General features: G+C 40.6%; 2 non-coding genes across 2 annotated transcripts; both read left to right on the plus strand.

Moving 5' to 3' along the window:
- Positions 1-34: 34 nt before the first annotated feature.
- trnad-guc (transfer RNA aspartic acid (anticodon GUC)) lies at positions 35-106 on the plus strand. Its single transcript has one exon. It is a non-coding gene; the product is annotated as a tRNA-Asp (tRNA).
- A 1,368-nt stretch (positions 107-1,474) lies between these two features.
- Positions 1,475-1,546, plus strand: trnad-guc (transfer RNA aspartic acid (anticodon GUC)). The gene has a single exon. It is a non-coding gene; the product is annotated as a tRNA-Asp (tRNA).
- Positions 1,547-7,357: the final 5,811 nt, after the last annotated feature.

Below are 7,357 nucleotides of genomic sequence, written 5' to 3' on the forward strand. Positions count from 1 at the left end.
ATCGATACTGCAACATAAAGGGTGTCAGGCACCTTCCTCGTTAGTATAGTGGTGAGTATCCCCGCCTGTCACGCGGGAGACCGGGGTTCGATTCCCCGACGGGGAGGCATTACATTTTCATTCTTGGAAAATGTTAAAAGTTAGACTGCACATGATGGGAAAGCCCCATAAACACGGCTCAAAAAACATAAACCGAACATATAAACAAGAACAGATCTTCATCTGCCACTCATCTTGTTGTTCTTTCTGCTTGCCTTATCACTATGGACCACAGAGCTTTCAGTTGCTCTGCTGCTCGGCTCTGGAGCTCACTTCCTTTAGCCTTAAGAAATATAGATTCCCTTCCCTTATTTAAGTCAAAACCTACTTGTTTAAACTGACTTACTCGCTTTAATACAGATTTAACTGTCAAATCGTGTTTTTTTGTTTTTGTTTTGTTTTTGTTTTTTTGTTGTTTGTGGTTGTATTTTCCTGTTTTTTGTATTTTAATTTATTAGAATCTATTTTAATCTACTGTTTTATTGATGTCGTTTTCTCTTTGTAAGGTGACCTTGGGTTTTAGAAAGGCACCCTCAAATAAAATTTATTATTATTATTATTATTATAAGACATCCTAGATCTGAATTAATGAAATATTCTTTTTTTTTTCCTTTAATGAAATATTCTTATTAAATACTATGTTCTTTATATAGTTGAATGTGCTGACAACAAAATCACACTAAAAATTGCAATGGAAATCAAATTTAGCAACCCATGGAGGTCTTGATTAGGAGTCACACTCAAAATTAAAGTGGAAAAACACACTACAGGCTGATCCAACTTTGATGTAATGTCCTTAAAACAAGTCAAAATGAGGCTGAGTGATGTGTGTGTGTAGCTTCCACGTGCCTGTATGACCTCCCTACAACACCTGGGCATGCTCCTGATGAGGTGGCGGATGATCTCCTGAAGAGATCTCCTCCCAGACCTGGATTAAAGCATCCGCCAACTCCACCACAGTCTGTGGTCCAACGTGGCGTTGGTGGATGGAGTGAAACATGATGTCCCAGATGTGCTACCTTCATGTTTTTAGGGTTTTTTTTCACAGACTCAAAACTTTTCCAAGAACAGAGCTTTGAGTTTTCAAGTAGAATAGAAAAGTGCTATATAAGAACTAGTCCATTACCATTTACCTTACCCTTTACCATAAACTGTTTCCCATTCATTCTCTATGGGAGTGCTATATTTTTGTCCACTTTAGTCTTCTGGCGCTGTTGTGATTAATAAATGATACGTTAAATATGTTTGGTTTGGAGGGGGTGAGGGGGGTTGCCTCTTTCGTTGATGGCAAAGAACTCTACGTTGAGGCGTCAATTTAATACACACAAATAGGTCTGCACAACCTAACGTATCAAAACGGGGAAACAGCGACATCCCATAGTGGACATTATTGTGGCCAGGATCGGTACTGCAACATAAAAGTTGTTGGGCATCTTCCTCGTTAGTATAGTGGTGAGTATCCCCGCCTGTCACGCGGGAGACCGGGGTTCGATTCCCCGACGGGGAGGCATTACATTTTCATTTTCACAAATGTTAGTCAGATTGGACACCATTGAGAAGGTCCTCAACTACCTTGAAAAAGTAGACAATGTTTGTATCCATCTTTCTGTTCAGTATCAATAGTCCTAAACCATTTATGCTGCACTGACCCCTTTCCAAGGTTGGCTCTAGGATTTGGTGGTCCTAAACAAGATTTTATATGTAGCCCCAAAACTCTTCACGTACAGCACTTTGAGTGCTCAGGTAGAATAGAAAAGTGCTATATAAGAACCAGTCCATTTACCATTTAGATCCACCAAATCACGCACACTGCTTTTAACTAGATGAAGACAAACACATACACACAAACTAGAAACAGCAAAGACCCCAGTACCTACCTCTGAAGATACAGTTATGTCGGAGAAAGCTAAAGAAGCCTGTGGTGCCTCAGTATAGTCCTCAGCTATGTTCGGGGAGGGAGTAGATGACTCTGAAGTTTTGGATGATGTCAGCAGTCATGTCAGCTGTGGTAGATGTGCTTGTTGTATCAGAAGAAGGTCCAAAATACTCCAGTAATGACCCTGAGAATTTTATACATTAGATTATTATTTTATACATAGGGTGGATGAAATTAAATAGGTACATTATATGAATTAGGTCTATACTTTAACCACAAAACAAATGCATTTTTAATATGCAAATGAGCCATGAATATTAGTATGTTCAAATAGGATCTAAAATTAAATATAGTTAGAAAGTTAATGTTTACCTGGAAGAATTTGTGACAATTTGAACATTTCATAGGTTTATATGAAATGTAAATGTAATTCTAAGTAACAAACAAAAGCTAGCTATTATAAATTATAAATGATGCTGCACTTCTACTTAAGTTGGCAAGAAAATAGCAAGTAAAGCTTGTTCTAATAAAAAACACATTATGAATGAATAATAAACATATAATAAATGCATGACGTTCTAGCCACTGCTTGCAGTTGAAAATTACTGTGGCTATATTTAATTTCATTTGTTCAAAATTAATAGCTTACTCTAAGTTGTAAAACAACACAAACAACAAACGAACAAACATATACACGCACAGACACACATACAAAATAGCTAAGTAAGTAAGTAGCTTACAACTAAAACTAGCCATACAATCAAACAGATTATTTGGTTATTAATTTTGTTTACAATTCCTCTTGGGTAGGCTAGCAAGCTGACAAAAACGAGCATGTTCTCAGAAACAAATGATTCAGACTCTTCAATGATTACGTCAGCAGACCGGGTTCATATTAACTGTGGCAGTTAAATATGTTCAAACATAACTTTGACGTAGGAAACAAAACTGTCAAATTCATTCAGGTAGACTCAAAAATAAATCCATACATACCTTTTTTGTCTATCTCGAAAAAAAAAGAAAGAAAAAAAATATATATACATATATATATATATATGTGTGTGTGTGTGTGTTTTCGTCCTTGAGGCCCACTCCTAATTTTTTTAGTAGCCATCTATGAAACTTTGGGCTAATCTGTATCGAGATGTAGAGTTATGATGGCGCTGTTCTGATCTTGCTCAATTACGTAGACGCTAGAGCTAACCGGAAGTTAGTCGGGAGATACTTGGGCTTTAAAATCTCCCCATGTAAACTACACAGATATTTAACAGGTGCTGATAGGCTTATTTAGCGTTGTGTGAACTCATCTGACAAGGGCTTAAATGTAGCAGAACTTTTATTTACATGTAAAAGCGCTTCAACCACAGTGCGTGCTAGCAACACAGAAAATCATGCCCCACCTCCTAGAGCAGAGTGAAGCTGACCCCCCACCCACTTGAAACGTAAAGGCAAATAGGCGGAGCGGTTAGTGCTACGTTTGTGCAGGTAAAATTAGCGTTTGTGCTGCTACGGTTTCCGAGATATTAAACTTTATTTTATAGGTCATTCAAAGGTCACCATCCCCCCAGACTGCTCCAAAACGGGCCAAAATGGTCTACTTTTTTAGTGCTACGTTTGTGCTGGTTTGTGCAGGTAAAATTAGCGTTTGTGCTGCTTCTGTTTTAAAGATATTAATGAAAATGTAAAGGTCAACCAGCCCCCCCACATTACCCAAATCCAACAAAAGTGGTATCAAACGTTTGTGCTACATTTGTGCTGGTTTGTGCTGCAAAGATTTTCGTTTGTGCTGCTATCATTTTAAAGATATTAATAACAATTTCTAGAGGTCATCAGAGGTCAACCAGCCCCCCCACATTAATTAAATCAAACAAAATGGGTGTCAATCAACTGTGCTACGTTTGTGCTGGTTTGTGCTGCTAAAATTTTCGTTTGTGCTGCTTCTATTTTAAAGATATTAATGAAAATGTAAAGGTCAAAAGGTCAACCAGCCCCCCCACATTACCCAAATCCAACAAAAGTGGTATCAAACGTTTGTGCTACGTTTGTGCTGGTTTGTGCTGCAGAAATTTTTGTTTGTGCCGTTATTATTTTAAAGATATTAACAAAAATTTCTAGAGGTCAACCAGCCCCCCCATATTAATGGAATCAAACAAAATGGATGTCAAACGTTTGTGCTGGTTTGTGCTGCAGAAATTTTTGTTTGTGCCGTTATTATTTTAAAGATATTAACAAAAATTTCTAGAGGTCAACCAGCCCCCCCATATTAATGGAATCAAACAAAATGGATGTCAAACGTTTGTGCTGGTTTGTGCTGCAAAAATGTTTGTTTGTGCTGCTAACATTTTAAAATGTTTAATAAAATAACGTCTTGATGCGTGCTTAATCATCCAGGTAAGTAAATCCCAAAAGGTTGATTCTGTTCATCTGGACATTTTCAGTTGGAGAAACGTTTCGTCACTCATCCAAGTGACTTCTTCAGTCTCAGCTGACTGCAGGTTTCCCCAACCTTATAAACACCCGTGAGTGAAGTTGACCCCCTACCTTCTTCAAATCGAACAAAATTGATGTCAAACATTTGTCCTGCAAATTATTTTGTTTGTGCAGGTTATGTTTCCCTAATTTTATAAACAGTACATGTACAGTGAGAGAGAGATGTTACATCTGTCTTCACTTGCATCCCAGTCATAGAAGCGTTGGAGGTCGTTCATAAGAGATTACAGGATCATCCCAACCTCAGCAACAGGACCACTCTCAGCACTGATCAGTTGTGTTTGCTTTTGGAACTGTCTTAATTCCACCTATTTTGCATAAGGGTCAGTACAGGCAGAAATCTAGGTGTGCCATGGGTTCCCACAGGCCCCTGGTCAAAGTCACCAAACCAGTTCGTAAGCAGGTACAGGTGTGGCCAGAAGGGTCCTCAGAGGCACTGCTTTTCCACCACAGGCCGCCACACACGACAACACCACAGACTTTCAGGAATATACAGAAACTGTCACTGCCTACATCCCAAAATGCATCGATGATGTCACAGAGACCAGGACTATCACTGTCTGGGCCAATCAGAAACCATGGCTCACAGGTCAGGTTTAAATGCTCCTAAAGTTGAAAAATGCAAGCCTTCAGAGCCGGGAATTAGGTGAGTCTAAGAACAGCAAGGGCAAACCTGTCACGTGGCATCAGCTACAGCAAAGCTTCAGCGACAGCAGAGATACTTGGAGGCAGTGGCAAGGAATACAAACCATCACAGACTACAAGCCCACTCTACAGACCGTGGTGACACAATCCCCAGACAGTGTGTGGAGATCCCTCCACCATCATTACTGAACCCAAGAAGTCATCTATCTCCTGCTTTAAGGACTACCGTCCTGTCAAACTCACCTCCATCATTATTAAGTTAAGTGCTTTGAACAGTTAGTCATGCATCAAATCAAATTATTGCTTTCCCCCAACCTGGATCCATTTCAGTTCGCATACCAGTCAAAACGCTCAACCGATGATGGAATTTCAACTGCCCCTCACTCAGCCCTCACACATCTGAACACTAGAGACTCATATGTCAGAGTGCTGTTCATAGACTTCAGTTCAGCATTCAACACCATCATTCCCCAGCAACTCATTCACAAACTGGATCTGCTGGGGATCAGCACCTTGCTGTATAACGGGCTGCTAGATTTCTTGACAGGAAGACAGCAGACAGTACGGGTCAACAGCAACACCTCCAGCCCAAGAACACGGAATACGGGGGCTCCCCAAGGATGTGTGTTGAGCTCCCTTCTCTTCACTCTGCTGACCCACGACGAGATCTACTACAGGGGTGAAGTTAACCATCTGCCAGAGTGGTACAGCAACAACAACCTGTCCCTGAATGTGGAGAAGACCAACAGTGACTCTACTTCCTCTGCAAACTGAGAAGCACAAGAGATTCAACCCCCATTATGAGCACCTTTTACAGAGGCACAGTTGAGAGTATCGTCACCAGCTGCATCACTGTGTGGTATGACTCCTGCATTGGGTTCTGCAGGAAAAAATGACAACGGGTAGTGAGAGCAGCCGAGAGCATTGTGGGGACCTCTCTTGCCTCCCTCCCCAGGAGATCTACTGCACCTGCCTCATCTGGAAGGTCGTCTCCATTACAGGTGACTCCACTCATCCCTTCAACAGCGTCTTCAGTTTGCTGCCATCAGGAAGGATACTGAAGAGCCTCCGGGCCAGAACCAGCAGACTGAGAGACAGCTTCGTCCATCGGGCTGTCAGGATGCTGACCATCTCTGGATCGAGAAGGGGGGCCCAAGGGTACATCTTTCGCCATCCTACAATGCTGTGATTGTAGCCATTCCCCACTTTCTGTGAATGGTACTCATGGCCATTGATCAATAGGCTTTGATTAGTTGTCATTGATCAATGGTCATAAGAATTTGCATACTAACAATCATGGAATTAACCCCCCGGCACATTGTTCATTCAGTGGCGCTAGTTTCCTTCACTATGCAAATGTACTGTTTATATGGTTGGGGAAACCTGCAGTCAGCTGAGACTGAAGAAGTCACTTGGATGAGTGACGAAACGTTTCTCCAACTGAAAATGTCCAGATGAACAGAATCAACCTTTTGGGATTTACTTACCTGGATGATTAAGCACGCATCAAGACGTTATTTTATTAAACATTTTAAAATGTTAGCAGCACAAACAAACATTTTTGCAGCACAAACCAGCACAAACGTTTGACATCCATTTTGTTTGATTCCATTAATATGGGGGGGCTGGTTGACCTCTAGAAATTTTTGTTAATATCTTTAAAATAATAACGGCACAAACAAAAATTTCTGCAGCACAAACCAGCACAAACGTAGCACAAACGTTTGATACCACTTTTGTTGGATTTGGGTAATGTGGGGGGGCTGGTTGACCTTTTGACCTTTACATTTTCATTAATATCTTTAAAACAGAAGCAGCACAAACGAAAATTTTAGCAGCACAAACCAGCACAAACGTAGCACAGTTGATTGACACCCATTTTGTTTGATTTAATTAATGTGGGGGGGCTGGTTGACCTCTGATGACCTCTAGAAATTGTTATTAATATCTTTAAAATGATAGCAGCACAAACGAAAATCTTTGCAGCACAAACCAGCACAAACGTAGCACAAACGTTTGATACCACTTTTGTTGGATTTGGGTAATGTGGGGGGGCTGGTTGACCTTTACATTTTCATTAATATCTTTAAAACAGAAGCAGCACAAACGCTAATTTTACCTGCACAAACCAGCACAAACGTAGCACTAAAAAAGTAGACCATTTTGGCCCGTTTTGGAGCAGTCTGGGGGGATGGTGACCTTTGAATGACCTATAAAATAAAGTTTAATATCTCGGAAACCGTAGCAGCACAAACGCTAATTTTACCTGCACAAATCTGCACAAACGTAGCACTAACCGCTCCGCCT

This window comes from Maylandia zebra, linkage group LG8 (genome assembly GCF_041146795.1).
Source record: "Maylandia zebra isolate NMK-2024a linkage group LG8, Mzebra_GT3a, whole genome shotgun sequence".
Classification (NCBI taxonomy): Eukaryota; Metazoa; Chordata; class Actinopteri; order Cichliformes; family Cichlidae; genus Maylandia; species Maylandia zebra.